Here is an 18,405-nt window from a genome sequence, read left to right as displayed (position 1 = left end):
GTGTTACATAAATGAGCTAATATATGTAAAGTGCTTAGAACATTACTTGTCCTAAAGTGTGCTGTTTGTAAGAATGTGCTAATATAACCATGTGGCATTTACTGTGATATAGTCTTGGTGATAATGGGAATTCAGATCAAATGCTAGGCAGTGCTGCCTCCTGATCAGCCCTTTGCTATGGTGCCCGCTCTGGCTGCATTCTGAAAGAAGGGTCCCCTCCTGGCCCTTGTCTTCAAGGATAACATCTTCATCATTATCATTATCAAAAATTGCCATCATCTTCAGCATCATCAGCATCGGCATCAGCATCATCCAAAAGGACTTTATTAAAAGCATCTAATTACACATTCTGCTGTTCTGTATTTTAGACAACAATGATTACACACACTTCTAGGAGCTTAGCAACTAAATCTTGGATGAGCATGTGAAGGGCTCCCGAATAGCAGAATAAAGACACTGCTAATAGAGCAACTCACTCCTGATGGTGTCTCCTTGGGCAGGCTGCTGGACCTCTCTGAGTCTCACTGATAGTATGAGAATTGCTTTCCTTCGCCCCAGACTCTAGTGCAATAAAGTTTGAGGACTTGCTTGGAGGAGTGGAAGCGCTGTGCAAACTTTAGCTGACGCTTCTCCAGGCCTCCTGGACTGATCCTGCCAGAGTTGATAGTGAGCTTCTCCTGGACTTCTCACCCGTGAATGAACTGCTGCTGCCCACTTGAGAGTACATGGATGGTGAAAAGCAGGGTCCATTTGGCCATACCCATCCCCTTTTGCTCTGCATTATCAGAATTTATTTATTTATTTATTTATTTATTTATTTTTTATTTTTTTTAGAAAGAATTTTTTTAATGTTTTATTTATTTATTCATGAGAGTCAGAGAGAGAGAGAGAGAGAGAGGCAGAGGGAGAAGCAGGCTTCCTGCGGAGCAGGGAGCCCGATGAGGGACTCGATCCCAGGACCCTGGGATCATGACCTGAGCCGAAGGCAGATGCTTAACCATCCGAGCCACCCAGGTGCCCCGATTTATTTTTTTTAAAGATTTTTTTATTTATTTGACAGAGAGAGACACAGCGAGAGAGGGAACACAAGCAGGGGGAGTGGGGGAGGGAGAAGCGGGCTTCCCGCAGAGCAGGGGAGCCCGATGTGGGGCTCGATCCCAGGACCCTGGGATCATGACCTGAGCCGAAGGCAGACGCTTAATGACTGAGCCACCCAGGTGCCCCGCATTATCAGGATTTAATATGGTGGTATTTTCCTGGTTTGGCCCATAGGAAGACGCTGCCTCTCTACTGTAGGTCTAGATTTATGACAACCCCTCCTACCACTGGAACATGACCATGGCTTCCTAATTCACGTTTCTCTGAACCACATTTTTCTACCTAGTCAGTCAATAAACATTAGTGAAGTGCCTACTGGGTGCTGATTACTGTCTTGCATCCTAGGGAGAAGGAGGTAAATGAATGCCTGCTTTTAGATCACAGACATGGGCTGGTGGGGTAGATGACAGGTAAATGTCTCATTGCAGTACAGTGAGATGAGCCTTGACAGAGGTGTGTACCAAGCTTGAATATCTGGGAGGATTTCAGAATCTGGAAGAAAAGGGAGAATAAGTGTGGGAGCGAGGAGGTTGGTGGCTGGAAAAGAGGAAAGTTGTTTCAGGTTGAACGAATTAGGGGCTTCCGTTAGCAAGGCAGGTCTGAAGACTTCCATGGACCTCCATCCCTTCAAAGCTTAGGGAATAATGTAGGAATGGATTGGGACGAGGTTGGAGAGTTTGGCCAGGACTGTTCATTCATTCTGCACCTACTGTGTGCCAGACATTGTTCTGGGTCCTGGGGATAAAACAGTAAACAAGACAGACAAGAACCAAGCTGTCAAGCCACATGCTAGAGGGAGAAGACCAACAATTAGCAAGGAGATAAACAACTAATTTTGGATGGTGACATAGCTACGAAGAAAATACAGTGGGGTAATGGGATAGAGTGTGACTGTCCGAGTACCTGTCAGGGAGGCCAAATTTAGAAGGCAACATTTAATTTGAGACCCAAACAATAACAGGCACCACCACTGGGGGGAAGAGCCCTCTGGACAGGGGGACAGCTGGTGGAACGGAGTGCTCTCCAAGGGCCCTGTAGGCCACACTAAATTGTTTAGATTTTTTCCTATAACAATGGGAAGCCATTTGAGGCAGGAAGGACCTACCTGGGCCACATTTTGGGAATCTGACCCTGGTGTCCTGGGCCTTAGCCTCCGTGGAGACACAAGATACTTTCTCTCCACCCCTAAACCTAAAGACCCCTTGGAGGTCAGGGCAATCAGAAGACATTGCCCACCACCGGGCTAAAATGGCTTAGGTGTAGAGAGCTAAATGTTTGGCTGAAAGTTCAAGGCGATACCAAAATGCTGAGTGCAAGTGATAGTAGTCTGGGGTGGGGGGGCAGGTGTCATAGCCTCACCTTAAGCAAATTAATGAAAGGAATAAGTCACTGAGACCTAAAGGGCCCTTGCTCTGTGTACCACATTATGGCCCGTGAGGCAGAGGAAACTGGGTTCCTTGGTACGCCCAATTATGGAGGCATGGATAAGTTGTTGCCCAGCACAACAAGCAGATGTCTTCTGAATTCATGACTCTTGCTGGTTCTGCGCTGGGCTGTGGACAGTGGGAAGAGGCAGTGATAGAGTGGCCAAACTCATTTGCAAGACTGGCCCTCCCTCAACCCAGGAAGTCCTAAGAGGGATTTCACGGAGGGCATAATGTCTACTTTCAGTAGGATCTGCTCTGTGCCCAATAAAGCATGGCAGGTCGTGAGGGCTCAGCCAGTCTCCCATTTGTGTCCACAGAAGTTTCTAACACTTCATCTGGCCTGGACTTTCTCCTGCTTCAAATCCTTTGGCAGTTTCCTGCTGCCTTCAGAATGAAGTTCAAAAGAATTATTAGTAGAGCATGATTCTAACCCTGCTTACTTCGCCATTCTCTTTGACCTTGCTGTGCCTTTCTAATCTACAGCCCAGCCATATGGAACACCTTGCTTTTTCCAGAATCCACAATGTTCTGTTATCTCCGTGCCTTTACATAGGCCATTTCCTTGTTCTGGAATGCCTTCCCTTCCCTTCCAGGTCCTCTCACCTGGCTAACTTCTACTTATCCTTCAGGACTCAGCTTCAATGTCAGAAAGTCTTTCCTGACCCATGGAGCTAGGGCTGGCCCACAGTATTCTTCCCCTTCTTTTCTCCCCCTGCTTTACTGAGGTATAATGGACAATATTCCTCTCCTTTTTTTACCTACTTAACTACATACCTGCAGCTCATCCTCCAGGGCTTCTGAGTCCTCCCAGACACTACCAGGCTTCTGCTCTCCAGTCACATTATTTGTCTTCCATAGCTTATATCACAATGGCTAATGATAGGTCTGTGAGGCTGTTTAATTGATGTGTCTCTCCTCCACTGATCTGTAAACACCATGGGGATACGTGCCTTGTCTGTTTACGTCACCATTGTATCTTAAGAGCTTGGTACATATTTACTAGATGAATGAACAAACGAACGAACGAATGAATGAATTCTTCTGGGTTCCTATATCACATGGAGGTGACTCCCAGCACAGTTCTTAGCTCATTGTAAGAGCCTATGTACTCCTCTGTCTCTCCAATTGTCTTGTAAGCTCCTTGAGGGGAGGAATTATGTTTTTCTCACCATCATTTCCCAGTGCTTGGTACGTTGCCTGGCAATTAGGCACCACAAAAATATTTTGAATATTTGAATAGATGAATGAATGATGATAGGCATTCACTTATGTTCCCTTACACTCCATTCTTAATACGACAAAGTGACCTTTTAAAAATGCAAATCAGATCATGTTCACTCCACTTCTTAATCCCCCAGGGGCCTCCCATTGCTCTGAAAGGACAATGCAAGCTCCTTGCCATCACCTACAGGGTCTTACATGATTTGGCTCCTGCCTACCTTTCTGACCTCATCTAGTACTACTGTTTTCCTCATCTACCACCCCTCAGGGCACTGGCCTTCCTTCTGCTCCTTGAACACTCCAGGCTTATTCCCATCCTGGGGCTTTTGCACTTGCTATTTCCTGCTGTGGGACATTTGGCTTTATCACCAGGCTCTTTTGGTCATTCAAGTCTCAGCACAAACATCCTCTTTTTAGTGAGGCCATTCCTGACCTCACTATGTAAATGAGGACGCCTCTTCCCCATCACTCTCATCATTTACCCCTATCCAAAATCATGCTGTCCCTTTAATTGTTACCTACTTACTGTCTTTCTTCCTCTCTAGAGTGTAAATTTCACGAGGGCTGCCCACTACTGTATCTACAGGGTCTAGTACCATGTGTGTCATACAGTAGGTGCTCCAAAATATTTGTTGATTGAGGAAGTGAATGGATGCCTGAATAGGATAATAGCCTTCTGCGATAGAGAGGCAGGCTCTGCCAGACTCCCAGGCAGACAGAAGAGTGACTTACTGTGATTGAGGAAATAAAGAAGCTGGACTGGTAAGAACCAATGGAGGGAACCAGGATGGAATGTAGGTTTGCCACGCTCCACTGGGAGCTCCCGAGTCCGGGAATCCCAGGGTCTACTCAGCCAGCCCGAGTCCTCAGCCTGGAATCAGATTCACTCTGGGTGAGCAAAAAACAAAGGCTGCCCTGGCTTCCATTTTAAGTTCTCTTGTATTCAGAATGCTTATGTGGGGACCTACAGGACATTTAAGATTCCTGGCAGATGTATCTCTCTGCTCTGTTCCAATGGAATTTATTTTCTCAAAGTTTCTTGGAATCTAGAAAAATTGTTGTCAGGCAACAGAAGCAATGAATGGAGACACATGACTCATTCACCAATACATCTGAGATCTAAAGTGTATTAGTTCAATTCTGTTTATGCTACAACAATTCTTGTTTTGATAGCACTTTTCATACTCCTATAAAAATCTAAAAATGCCAAACAAAAAAGAATTTTTAGAATGTTGAATACAAAGAACCAGGTTTTCATAATAAAGCCCACTGATAATTTTTTAAAGAGAAGAATAAAGCCCATCCCTACTCCTCTCTTCCCCTCCCCCTTTTTAAAAGACTTATTTTTAGATATAATTTTGCTGGGTTGTCACAGTCTTTAACTTTTTTTCCTTTCAAGTTCTCTTTCTTCATTGTCATCAACAAAAATATGAGCATGAAAGGGGCGGGAAGTGTTTGTTTTTGTGTATACATCTTTGATCGTATCAGAGAGGAGAGAATCATGAACACCCGCTGCTAATTTTAAGAACTAAATCTTGATTTCACTTTCTGCAGGGAAGATGAATACCATGAATAAAGAGAACCTTACACATGTTTCATAAGAGTCAAGGGCCTGAGTTTGTTTGTTTGTTTTTAAACTTAACCCACTGGTTAAAGCCAACAGCATCATCTGTTAGAAGAGGCCTGGGGGCACCTGGGTGGCTCAATTGGTTAAGCATCTGCCTTCTGCTCAGGTCATGATCCCAGGGTCCTGGGATTGAGCCCACATCAGGCTCCCTGCTCAGCGGGGAGTCTGCTTCTCCCTCTCCTGCTCCCCCTGCTTGTGCTCTTTCTCTAGCAAATAAGTAAATAAAATCTTAAAAAAAAAAAAAGAAGAGGCCTAGAAGAGATACAAGTGAGCCCGTCCTTCCCCCACCCCCAAGCCCCCAACCAGCCCCCTTTGTCGAATCGAAGCTAAGCAAAAAGACAAAATGGAAATAGCATAAGAACCAGAAATTTAAATGATCTCTGTCATAGTGTGGTCTTGACATTAAAACTGTTTTGAATTTGGCTTTTCAACAAAAAGGTTTTTTTTAAAATATTTATTTATTTGTCAGAGAGAGAGAGCGCGCGCGCAAGCAGGGGGAGTGGCAGGCAGAGGGAGAAACAGACTCTGATGAACAGGGAGCTTGATCCCAGGACCCCAGGACTATTACCTGAGCCAACGGCAGATGCTTAACCAACTGAGCCACCCAGGCATCCCTCAACAAAAAATTTTTATAAGCCACTGATATCTCAGAGGCTTAAGTGGGGTGGTTAAGACCCTGGTTCTGGATTCTGGCAGATCTGGGTCCCAGCTGCCACATACTCCCAGTGTGACCTGAGCCTCTGTGTTCTCATTCATAGAATGAGGGATACAATAGTAACTACTTCAGGATTGTTGAGAGGCTTGGGTGACAAGTGAAGCTCTTAGCACAGAGCATGGCATATACCAAAGACTTATTAGATATGAGCTGTTACTATTTTTAGTTATTGAGTGTTAAAGTAATTATTATTGTATGAGCAAGTGAATTAATGAATGAGTTGTAAGTATACTTGACTTTGTTTTCTGCCCAGGTTTAGACTGGTTATTGGTGATTCTCAACTCTGGTTGCATAATAGAATCACCCTGGGAGAATTAAAAATTGCTTAATCCCTACCTAAGAAGAGTTGAATCCCAGCTTCTGGGGGTAGCGCCTGGGTATCATATTTTTTAAAGATTTTACTTATTTATTTGAGAGAGAGCTAGTATGAGGAGCAGAGGGAGAGGGAGAAGCAGACTCCCCACTGAACACAGAGCCCGATACAGGACTCGATCCCAGGACCCCAGGATCATGACCTGAGCCGAAGGCAGATGCTTAATGAACTGAGCCACCGAGGCACCCCTGGGTATCATATTTTAAAATGTTCTCCAGGTGATTCTAATGTGCTGCGAGAGTTGTGAGTTACTGAGCTACACAGAAATGAGGAAGATACCCTGATGTTAGCTCAGCTAATAGACAAAACTTCCACGTGGCAAGGCTTTAATGCTTTCTGCCCACCCATCTGAAAAGGAACAGAGAGACAACCAGAGCCACCAGGCATCCAGTTGCCTTTGACTCTGATGGTCCTGTCCCACACTTTGGTTCTACCTTTGTTTTTTACTGACTCTTCTCCAAATCTGACCCCCTTTGTTGGCTTTCCCCAGACCAACCCAAGAGTTCCATTGATCTCTTCTATGGGACTTAATGGTGGTGGTTGTAGGGGGAAGTGGTCATCATTTCATGGACACCAGAGGTAAAGATTTTCCAATCTTACATTCCAAACCTGCCAGGCCAATTCTCATCTTCATCATTTTTGGATCTTTACTCATTTTGATTTTACCTTCCTTAAGGGTTGTGAAGTACTTCAAATGAGATAACATCCCGGAAAAGTGCTTTTCAAACTGTGAAGCTATTTAACCAGCCCGATGTAGATAAATAATAATGAAGCCCTCATAATGTAGAGAGTCTCCAGAATGATCTCTGATAGTTCATCTTTATTAACATTTTGATATTATTTTGTGTAACTCTTTAGAATACTCCATAAAGTGTTGCTGATTGACTTTTTTGATTGCTTTTCTATAACATTCTTGGTGCAGTTTAATCCTCGTGATTATGTGCACTGTGTTTAACAACCTGAAGTGAATTGAAATCTTACCAAATGTAAGCCTCAACCCAAATGTCACCAGTTGACATTAGTGAATGATTCCTTGGTTTCCGTGCCACTTGGTTTTCCTCCCATATCTATGGCCACTCATTCTTTCTGCAAATATATTTTTTATTTTTTTAAGATTTTATTTATTTATTTGATAGAGAGAGACACAGCGCGAGAGAGGGAGCACAAGCAGGGGGAGTGGGAGAGGGAGAAGCAGGCTTCCTGCTGAGTGGGGAGCCCGACACGGGGCTCGATCCCAGGACCCCAGGATCACGACCTGAGCCGAAGGCAGATGCTTAACGACTGAGCCACCCAGGCGCCCCTGCAAACATATTTTTTAAAAGTTGTATTTATTTAGGTAATCTCTGCATGCAACATGGGGCTTGAACTCATCACCCCGAGATCAAGAGTTGCACACTCTTCTGACTGAGCCAGCCGGGGTCCCTGCAAATTATTTTAAAAGTGCATTTTATGTTCCAGAAACTGTGCTAAATTACAGAAGCAGAGAAGTGAAAAAGTCAGATAAGATTCCTGTCCTCATGCAACTTAGAATCTAATGGAGGAGAGAGAAAATAAACCAGTAAACAAGCAATTCTAGAGAGGGATGAGTGCTATAGAGAGTACAGTACTTGGTAGAGAGTGACTGGGGTGTGGGGGTGTGGTCATGGAAGGCCTCTCTGACCAGGTGATGTCAAAAATGCCCTCAAGAATGAGAAGCAGAGGCTGGGATGAATAGGCAGAGCACAGCGGATTTTCAGGGCAGTGAAAAATACTTTGTATGATATTATAATGACAGAGACATGTTATTACACATCTGCCCAAACCTGTAGAATACACACCAAGAGTCAACCTTAATGTAAACTATGATTCAGGGTGATTAGGATGTGTCAATATAGGCTCATCAGTTTTAACAAATGCACTACTCTGGTGGGGAATATTGATAATGGTGGCGGCTATGAATGTGTGGGGACAAGGACTACATGGGAAATCTCTCTCTCTCTCAATTTTGCTGTGAACCTAAAACTGTTCTAAAAATAATAAAGTATTTTAAGGGGCACGTGGATGGCTCAGTCAGTTAAGTGTCTGCCTTTGGCTCAAGTCGTGATCCTGGAGTCCTCCTCAGCAGGGAGCCTGCTTCTCCCTCTCCTCCCTGCTCCTGATGTCTCTCACTATCTCTATCTCTCAAATAAATAAATAAAATCTTAAAAAAAAATAAAAAGAATAAAGTATTTTATTTTATTTTTTTAGATTTATTTATTGGAGAGAGCGAGAATGAGAGAGAGTACATGAGAGGGGGGAGGGTCAGAGGGAGAAGCAGGCTCCTCGCCAAGCAGGGAGCCCGATGCGGGACTCGATCGCGGAACTCCGGGATCATGACCTGAGCCGAAGGCGCCCAAGAATAAAGTATTTTAAAAAGCGGCTGGAAAGGTTGGGGAAAAAACAGTGTTAGTGATCTCAAAAATCCAGTATATAAGTAGATTCTAAATAAAATAGTTAAAAAAAAAAGAATAAGAAGGAGGCAAGATGAAGAGTTAGGGCAAAGAGATTTCCAAGTACAGCATTCAGGAAATGACAAGATTCTAATGTAGGAAAGGAACTGGTGCATTTTAGAGATTTTATTTATTTATTTGACAGAGAGAGCGAGAGCACAAGCAGGGGCAGTGGCAGGCAGAGGGAGAGGGGAAGCAGGCTCCTTACTGAGCAGAGAGCCTGCAGCAGGGCTCGAAGAATTGGTGCATTTTAGAAAAGGAAAGGAGGGCTCTGGGCTGCAGGAGGGAACTCAGTGTCCTGTTCTGGCTCCTCTTCCTCTTAAAAGTTGGTCTTGGGCCTCTGTCTCTTCTTGCTACACAAGGTGCAGATGAGTTCGACACCTCTAGCTCCTCTCAGGGCCTTTCCTGAGTTCAGATTTGGATATACCCCTGTCTACAGGATATCTCTTCTTAGATGTTTGGTAGGCACTAAAACTAAGCATGACCCAAAATAGCTCTTTGTGTACACTGTTTTCCACCCCATTGGTCCCTACCTCCTTTACCTCCAGGGCTCTCCATCTGGGTAAATGGCAACACTGTTTCTTCAGCTGAGCAAGTCAGAAAGCTCCATATCCAGTCTTTTGGCAAGACCTAGGATCCTCTGTCCTTTTTCATAGCTTCCAAATCTACCCACTTTTCCCCATCCACTGCATTTATATTCTCTATTCAATAAGTCTAAAAGTCCTCCTAATTCCCCTCCCTGCATGTAACCACTGTAACACTTTGCTGTGTATTCTTACACACTTGTAACCATTCATTCTACTGAGTACCTGTTACCTACCAGGCACAGTTCTAGGTGCTGGAACCACAACAGCGAAAAGATGAAAAAATTACCTGCTTTACTGACACTTACATTCTAATGGGGAAGACCGTAAGTAGATAAATAGCCATATAATGTATTGGATGGTGACAAGTGTTATAAAGTACAGTATGGTAAAGAAATAAAATGGAGGGGTGCCTGGGTGGTGCAGTTGATTGAGCGTCCTACTCTTGGTTTTGGCTCAGGTTGTCATCTAAGTCGTGAGATCGAGCCCCAAGTCAGGCTCTGCACTCAGCAGAGAGTCTGCTTAAGACTCTCTCTCCTCCCTCTGCCCCTGCCCCCAACCCCCGTGTTCATGCTCCTATGCTCTCTCCCTCAAAAATAAATAAATAGGAGCTCCAGGGTGGCTCAGTCTGTTAAGCATCTGCCTTCAGCTCAGGACATGATCCCAGGGTCCTGGGATTGAGCCCCGCATCGGGCTCCCTGCTCAGCGGGAAGCCTGCTTCTCCCTCTCCCACTCCTGCTCTCTCTGCTTGTGCTTGCGCGTGCGTGTGTTCTCTCTCTAATAAATAAGATCTTTAAAAATAAATAAATAAATCTTAAAACAGAAAGAAAATGGAGAGGGGAGAGGAGGAAAGTGGGTGCTACTGGTATTTCACAAGGGGTGGTTAGGGAACGCCTCTTGGACAAGGAGACCTTTGAGATCTGAATGAGGCCATGGGGTGAGATAAAATGCTGTGGGGGAAGACCATTCCAAAGACAGGGAACTGGAAACGCAAAGGCTATTAGGCAGGAAGGTGCTTGATGTGTTATGAAAAAGTCTAGGACCCCAGGGTGGGTGGGAGGGAAAGATACAGGGAAAAAGCCAAAGATGGGTCTGAGGTTGCTAGGCAAGATCATGTAGATTTTATTCAGAGTGAGACAGGAAGAAATGGAGGGTTCTGAACAGATGATATGTTTTAAATGGCTCAGCGGCTATGAGAAAAGAGCATTAAAATGGATACGTATATGTTGTTCAAACATAAATAGGGTATTATGTGCATTGCTTTACAATCTGCTTTTTTCCAAAGTAAAATTTTTAAAAACAAAATATGATCATGATATCTCTTTGTTCAAAATCCTTTGTGATGTCCCATTCCCCTCACAATAAAGTGTAAAGCCTTACAAAGTCCTCTCCAGTCTGGCCTCTACCTACCTTGCCAGCTTCTGAATCACAGAACTTCTTTTCCTGGAATGGGACTCAGGGCCTTCAGACTTCCTTGTCCCTTGGTCTAGAATCAAGCTCTTTTCTTCCCTCCCTATCCATCTTGACAATGTCTTTTTTTAAGGTCCCACTTATTTTTTCATTCATTTGACAAATACTTATTGAGAGATCTGCTATGTACCAGGCACTCTTCTAGGTACCAAGCACATAGCACTAAACAAAACAGACAAAAACTCTAGCCCTCATGAGACTTGAATTCTAGTGGAAGGCGGGAGAAAATGGTAAGTTAAAAAATAAATATATGTATGAGTTTTTATGTCGGATGGTGATACACCCTAAGCAGAAATATAAAGCAAGGAAAGAGGGATGGGAATGTTGGGGGAAGGGGTTGTAATTTTAAATAGGGTGGCCAAGAGGAAGCCTCCCTCTAAAGTGACAGCTGAGCCTAGACCTGGGGGAGGTGAGAGAGTGAGTCAGGCAGCTTTTTGGAGGAGAGCATTCCAGGCAGAAAGCAAAGGCCCTAAGGCGAGAGCCTGCCTGATGGGTTCCAGGAATAGTAAAGAGGCCAGTGTGTCAGAGAAATGTGTAGGAGCAGGTGAGGTCGGCCCTTATAAGGACCTTGCCTTTTACTCTGGATGGGATAGGAGCCAATGGAGACTTTTGGGCAGAGTAGGAGTGACATGTTTGGACATATTTTAACAGAATCACTCCAGCTGCTGAATTAAGACTAGACTGAGGGAGGCAAGGGCAAAAGTAAGGCGACCAGTGAGGAGGCTCCTGTGAAATTCAAGTAAATGATGATGACGGTTTGATTCAGGATGATAATAGTGGAAGTGGTAAAAAGATAATAAAAAAATATATATACACACACACTGAATATATTTTGAAGGTAGAGGCACAGATTTGTTGAGGAACCAGATATAAAATGTGTGAGGGAAAGAACATAGTCAAGAATGACTCCAAAGTTTTTGGCCTAAACAACTACAGGAATGGAGTTGCCATTTTTTAAAAAAGATTTTATTTATTTATTTGAGAGAGAGAGAGAGCATGAGCCAGGAGGAGGGGCAGAGGGAGAGGGAGAAGCAGACTACCACTGAGCAGGGAGCCCGATGCGATACGGGCTCAATCCCAGTTCTCTGGGATCATGACCTGAGCATAAGGCAGACGCTTAACTGACTGAGCCACCCAGGCGCCCCTGGTATTGCCATTTAATGAATGAAGAAATCTGTGGGATCAGCAGGTTTGGACAGAGTTATCAGGAAATCACTTTTGTTTATTTATTTTTTTAAATCGATTTTATTTATTTATTTGAGAGAGAGAGACAGATAGCGAGAGAGAGCACAAGCTGGAAGGAGAGGGAGAAGCGGGCTCCTCGTTGAGCAGGGAGACCAACGTGGGGCTCGATCCCAGGCCCCTGGGATCCTGACCTGAGCCGAAGGCAGACGCTTAACGACTGAGCCACCCAGGTGCCCCAGGAAATCACTTTTAGACATATAGACATATGAAGTGTGAGATGCCTAGATGCCCACTAGGTATCCAAATGGAGGTAGGTATCAAGTAGGGAAATGGGAGTTTAGAATTCAGGAGAAAGGTTCAGGTTGCGATATAAACCTGGAAGTGTCAGCATACTTAACGCCAAAAGACTGGATGAGATCACCAATGGGATTATGGCAAATAGAAAAAGAGGTCCAAGGATGGAGTCCTGGGACACTCTAACAGCAGTTCTTAAACTTTTTGATCTCAGGAATCTTCTACACTCTTAAAACTTTTTGAGGATCTCAAAGGGCTTTTGTTTATGAGTCTTATCTATCAATGTTTACTGTATTATTAAATTATCAAAAATATCATCTTTTAAAGAAAAATGACAATGTTTCTTAAAACAAAAGGAAATTTGGGGAGCCATATCATTTATTTTGCATTTTTGCAAATCTCTTAATGTCTGGCTTAATTAAAGGTAACTGGATTCTATATCTGTTTCTGCATTCTGTGTGATGCCCCATTATGTGTCATGTAGTCTGGAATACTGTACTGTATACCATGAGAGACTGGGAGTGAAAAAGTCAAATGATATTCTAATATTATTATGGGAAAATAGTTTCCATCTTACTACCCCCTGGAAAGGGACTTAGGAATCCTTGGACTACACCTTGAGAACTCTAACACTTAGAGCTTGGGAGGATTTAAGGAGAATAAGTTGGAGCCAGGGAGGATGGAAGAAACTCAGAAGAGCCTAGTGCCCTAGAGGCCAAATGAAGGTAAGTGTTTCAAGAAGGAGAGTGATCAAACACTGATGATGATACAAGTCAACTCACACAGAGACTGACCACTGGATGTAGCATCATGGAGGTCATCAGGGACCTTGATAAAAGCAGTTCTGGTGGAGAGGTGAGTCCTAAAGTGTGACTGGAGTGGGTCATAGAATAAAGGTCCCTTCCTCAGGTCACTGAACCCAGATCAGGTTAATTTCCCCCCAAAATCTACTTGTATCTCCCTTCTATCTTCACAGTTAACTTTCTTTTTAGAGTTTACGTGTTTTACTTTATTTATTTATTTATTTTTTAAAAGATTTTATTTGTCAGAGAGAGAGAGAGAGAGAGCACCAGCAGTGGGAGCGGCAGGCAGAACAGGCAGAGGGAGAAGCGGACTCCCTGATGAGCAAGGAGCCTGATGTGGGACTTGATCCTAGGACCCTGGGATCATGACCCGAGTTGAAGGCAGACGTTTAACCGACTGAGCCACTCAGGCACCCCGAGAGTTTACCTGTTTTAATAACTGTCTCTTCCATTACATTTTAAATTGTGGGAGAACAGGATCAGGTTAGTTTTAGTCACTGTCATTCCCCTGGCTTCCCCTGGCACAAAGCAAGTGCCTGGGACATAATGAATGCTCGAGTCTTCCCTGGTAAACTTTTCAAGGTTTCTCAGAGGTAGAAAGCTGACTCCCCTTAGCTTACAGGACACACTGCAAGTCTATCTTCATATCATTTTTGTCACCTGACCCTCCTCTTCCTAAAACATCCCTGCACTTTCATCTTTAGGGCCTTTGCATTGCTCTAACAAAATATCACAGACTGGGGTAGTATAAACAACAGCAATTTATTTCTCACAGTTCTGGAGGCTGGAAAGTCCAAGATCAAGGCATCAGCATGGTCACATTCACAACCAGTAAAAGCTCTCTTCCTGGTTCATAGTCTGATCCTTCTTGCTGTGTCCTCACATGGCAGAAAGGGCAAGGGATATCTCTGGGCCCTCTTTTATAAGGGCACTAATCCCGTTCCCAAGGGCTCCACCCTCATGACCTAATCACCTCTCAGAGGCCCCATTTCTTAATACCATCACTTTTGACATCAGGTTTTCAACAGATGAATTTTGAGGGATGCAAATATTAAACCTATAGTAGAGCCTTATGCTTAGAAAGGCTTCATTAATGCTCCGTTGTTGCTGTCTTGAAATTGTTAATAATTTTTGAACAAGGGGCCTCACAAATTAAGCAGCTGCTCCTGAGTGAAGCAATAGATAATACAAACCTATGGAGCATAATCCTTCAACTGTCTCTTGTTGGCTCACACAGATATTTATTGACTGATTACTATGTTCTGAGGTAGCCAAGTATAATGCGGGGAAGCCATGGCCACTCCAGGCAGGGGAGACCACAGGAGCAAAAACTCTGAAGACAGAAACAGAATGGGGTGTAGATGGATAAGAATGGCCTTATTATGGTCTTTCTCTTTAGGTTTGCTCTCTTCCTTCATGGTCCTATTGCCTGTTGTCCACAATCCTTTTCTTTCCTTTAAAGTGTTTTTTTTTTTTTTTTTTTTTTTAGGGGCACCTGGTGGCTCAGTCGGTTAAACATCTGCCTTCAACTCGGGTCATGATCCCAGGTCCCTGCTTGGCGGGAAGCCTGCTTCTCCCTCTCCCACTCCCCCTGCTTGTGTTCCCTCTCTCGCTGTGTCTCTCTCTGTCAAATAAATAAATTAAAAAACCCCACTTTTTTTTTTTAAGATTTTTTTATTTGAGAGAGAGGGAGTGTGAGATAGCACGGGGTTGGGGGGAGGAGGACCAGAGGGAGAGGGACAAGCAGACTCTTTGCTGAGTGGGGAGGCCAAGGTGGGGCTGGATCTCACTAACTTGAGATCATGACCCAAGCTGAAACCAAAAGTCCTCACTTAACCACTGAGCCACCCAGGCCTCCCGGTCCACATCTCTCAACCAGCATAAACCCATAGTGCTTTCAATTAAGGTGGGCACACCCACCTGTGGATGTTAACTTGGTGCTGTCTAGGAGGTGAGCAGTGAGCTGGGTGCTGTAGGGAATACACATTGTTTTCCTAGAGTTTGCATTTCCCAGGGGAGAGGGAGATGTGAGTAGTAAAGGGTAAATATGTTGAGGGCAGTCTCCCTAGCTCCCTGCTCAATATTGGCTTAGGACCAAGGTGGCCGTGGGTATTGGTCTTGCTTTATTTTGGATTTCTAGGCCAATCCTGAAATCAACCTTGTTCTTCATCCCATGATGAAGGAGTTGAAACCTCATTAGGGTTTTCTATACCAGGCTGATAATTAGTATGTAATTGTTTTGTTTGTTTTTTGTTTCGAAGTTTTTTTTAGAGCATTCGCCAGGAAGATAAGGAAGGGTGGGAATAACATTCCCAAAATGGCTGGAGGCATAGGGATAGCAGCCCCGTCCCTCAACTGTCTGTGTGTGTGTAGGGGGCCAATCTCAGGAGGGGCTGCTGCTGTGACATGCTTCTTGTCTATTAACAGGAGGGCTCTTGGCTCCCGGATCTGTGAGGTGAGGGGATGAGTTAGATGACTTCAAGGAAGCCTACCACATCACCTTTGTAAAGTCCCTAGAGTTGGATTCTAGTACCACTCCGCCTCAAGCTGTGAGGCCAGTTTTCTTCCGTAAAACCAATGGGTGGGCTTACAGTACTTTTCTGGAAGCCTGTTACTCGGGAGCACCTGTGGCACTCCTCACATAAGCGTCCCCAGGACTGCGTCGCCGCGCCCGGTCCCGGAGGCACCGGCTGGGGGGAGGGTGGAGCCAGCGCGGGTAGCACCCTGAGACTCACCTGTGCGCGGAGCGGTGACTCACCTGCCCTCCCCCGCTCCCGGGCTGTTCCAGGAGGTACCGCTCCTCCTTCCTCTCCGGGATCACTCCCTGCCTGAACGCCCATTAGGGGCCTGGGATGAAGTAATTCGGGGGCACAGAGCGGAGAGCAAGGGGTCCTCTTGGGAGTTTCGGCTTGGCGTCGCCAGGGTCTCTCGGTTGGGCCTCACCCCCAAAGCGAGGGCCGGGAAAGCGGGGCGGCGGTGGGAGGCGCCGGGAAGAGCGCGCCGGAGGGAGGTGCTCGGAAGGGCGGGCGGGGCCGGGGCCGCGGGCGGGGGGCGGGCCGGGGGCGGGGGCGCCTGGCGGCCCATTTCCTCCTCGGAGTCGGACTGGAGGGAGACAAAGCGGCGGCGGTCGGCTTCGGGCCTCGGGAATTTTCCTGAACTCGCCCCACTCTCCGCAGGTAACTCTCTTCAGGCGGGCGCGGGCTCCGGGCCGAGGGGCTCCTCCTGCGTGCGGGCGGGCGGCGGTCTACTCCGCGACCCCGCCCTGAACCGGGCTCTTGGCGGGCTGCGGTGCTGCGGCGGGCCCGCTTCCCGTGCGGGGCCCCTGGCCTGCGCTCTGGCCGGGCGGGCGGGCGGGGCCGGCGCTTCCTGGCGCTGGTGAAGTTAAGGGGCCGCGGAGGCTGGAGCGGAGCGAGCGGCAGGCCCCGCGCGGACGCGGCGCTTCCTCTCGGGAAAGTTTCTCCCGGTTTCTAAACTTTGTCCCAGCCGACTGGGTGCGCGCGCCGGGCCCCCTTCGGGCCCCCGCGGCCGCCTTGCCTGTGGAGGGGAGCTTGCGCGCTGTTTCCGGTGCGGGAGTGGCGGGGAGTTGAGCTTTCCTGTGAAGTGATTGTGGTCTGTGGTTTCCGTGGTCGCACCCTCCTTCTCCTCCCCCGCCACCGAAACTTGGCGGTCTGCTGGACCTGAGGTTTGCTCAGCCCGCGCTCCCCGGCGAAGGTGCGAGTGGGGTGCCGCCTTTCTCTGACCCGGTCTGGCGGGGAAGGTGCGCCACACCCGGGTGGACTTTTGGCGTGTACCAAGTTAACCTTTGTTGTGAAATTACTCAGCCTTCTTGTGCTGGTTGGTAGGGCGCGCTTCACTCTGGTTAGTCCTCGTTTGCCCGGGGGGCGTTGGACTCTTTCTTGTTGACTTTTTTTTAAAAGGAGTGTGCGTGTCTGAAGCACTTGTTGGAAAAAATGTGGATTGAATGCCTGACCCTGGCTTGGCAGGAATGGCTTCCCAACAATGCAGGCGGCAGTTGGCTCAAACCAGGATTGGCAGACACCCTTTTATGTCCTCCTGCGTCTTTGGAACATTTTTTGGGTGTTTGTTTTGAATAGAATTTACACATTTAGAGGAGTAAGATATGCTAAGTCTCCCAACTGAATTAAGGGCATTTCGTATTTATGTTGAAGGAAACGGTTACATCATTGTATTGTTGGAACAGGATAAGCATTTCCATGAGAGGATATTTTGTTTAGCAGTGACTTTTGAAATGACTGTACGGGTTTATGTTACTTTAGGAAAATGTAAGTTAAATTAATTAGGATATGTTATTTTGTTTTACAAGAGAAATTATCCATAGCCTCTGCTTAATTATTTACCCTTCGTGACTTTTGTTTTACAAGAGAAATTACCCATAGCCTCTGCTTAATTATTTACCCTTCTTGACTTTTAAGTTAAATAATTTTTACCCGCTTTTTTTTTTTTAAAGGGCCCATAGATGATATAAGATACGGGCTGTGCTCCCAAGAGCTCACCATGTAATGTAGGGAAGGCATATTCTCCAGATGTAGTGCAAGGTAGACTGTTATAAGTGCCATAATAGTACTTGTGCATGGGTCATATCTTCTATACTACTAATGATAGAAAAAAACTTGTGGAAGCATGGAGAGGGGCCTAATTTTTGTTTGGAGAAGTCCAGAAGGGCTCTGGGGGGGGGGTGGCGTTTGGAACTGGATGAAAGGTGAGTAGGGTTTTGTCAGTGGAGGAAGCATAAAAAGGAATAGGAGTTGGTGGGAATTATGTCATAACTCTTAGGATTTTCCTTATATTTTTGGCTCTTGTCAGTTTTTTTCCTTTTCAGTCTGCTCATACCCAAGATTGTATCTCAGTCTTTGACACTGTTGATGTGGCATCATCTTCGTTGCCATCAGCATCTCATTCTGTACGGTGACTTAGAGATCAGGGTTGCCTTCTCCCTCTAAGCTGAGAATCCCTTCTCTGTGCATTTTCCATGTCTTCAAACTTAGGTGCTCAAGCCCAAGTTTCTATCTTGATAGTGAATGTCTCACCTCACATGTACACCAGAGAGCTGTGTGTCCCAGGGGCTTCTCAAACTCAAGAATGCTCAAAATGAGACATCTTTCTTTTCTGGAAACCTAAA

General features: G+C 45.7%; 1 protein-coding gene across 3 annotated transcripts in view; it reads left to right on the top strand.

Annotated features, from left to right (window-relative positions):
• Nucleotides 1-18,405, top strand: part of CTNNA1 (catenin alpha 1) — a 317,040-nt gene that overhangs the window by 119,494 nt on the left and 179,141 nt on the right. Inside the window, exon 1 of one of the 3 annotated variants that reach the window (XM_025852154.2) lies at nucleotides 16,317-16,441. The exons of 1 other annotated variant lie outside the window; for it this stretch is intronic. The gene's annotated coding sequence lies outside the window, so the exon portion shown is untranslated. Of the gene's footprint in view, nucleotides 1-16,316; nucleotides 16,442-18,405 lie in introns of those variants that run through there. One more of the 3 variants, XM_073887781.1, reaches the window with a different exon arrangement.

This window comes from Callorhinus ursinus, unplaced genomic scaffold (genome assembly GCF_003265705.2).
Source record: "Callorhinus ursinus isolate GAN/ISIS: 27379988/994484 unplaced genomic scaffold, GSC_fseal_2.0 scaffold83, whole genome shotgun sequence".
Taxonomy (NCBI): domain Eukaryota; kingdom Metazoa; phylum Chordata; class Mammalia; order Carnivora; family Otariidae; genus Callorhinus; species Callorhinus ursinus.
The sequence above is the reverse complement of the archived record's forward strand: the minus strand, read 5'-3'. Positions and strand labels throughout refer to the sequence as shown.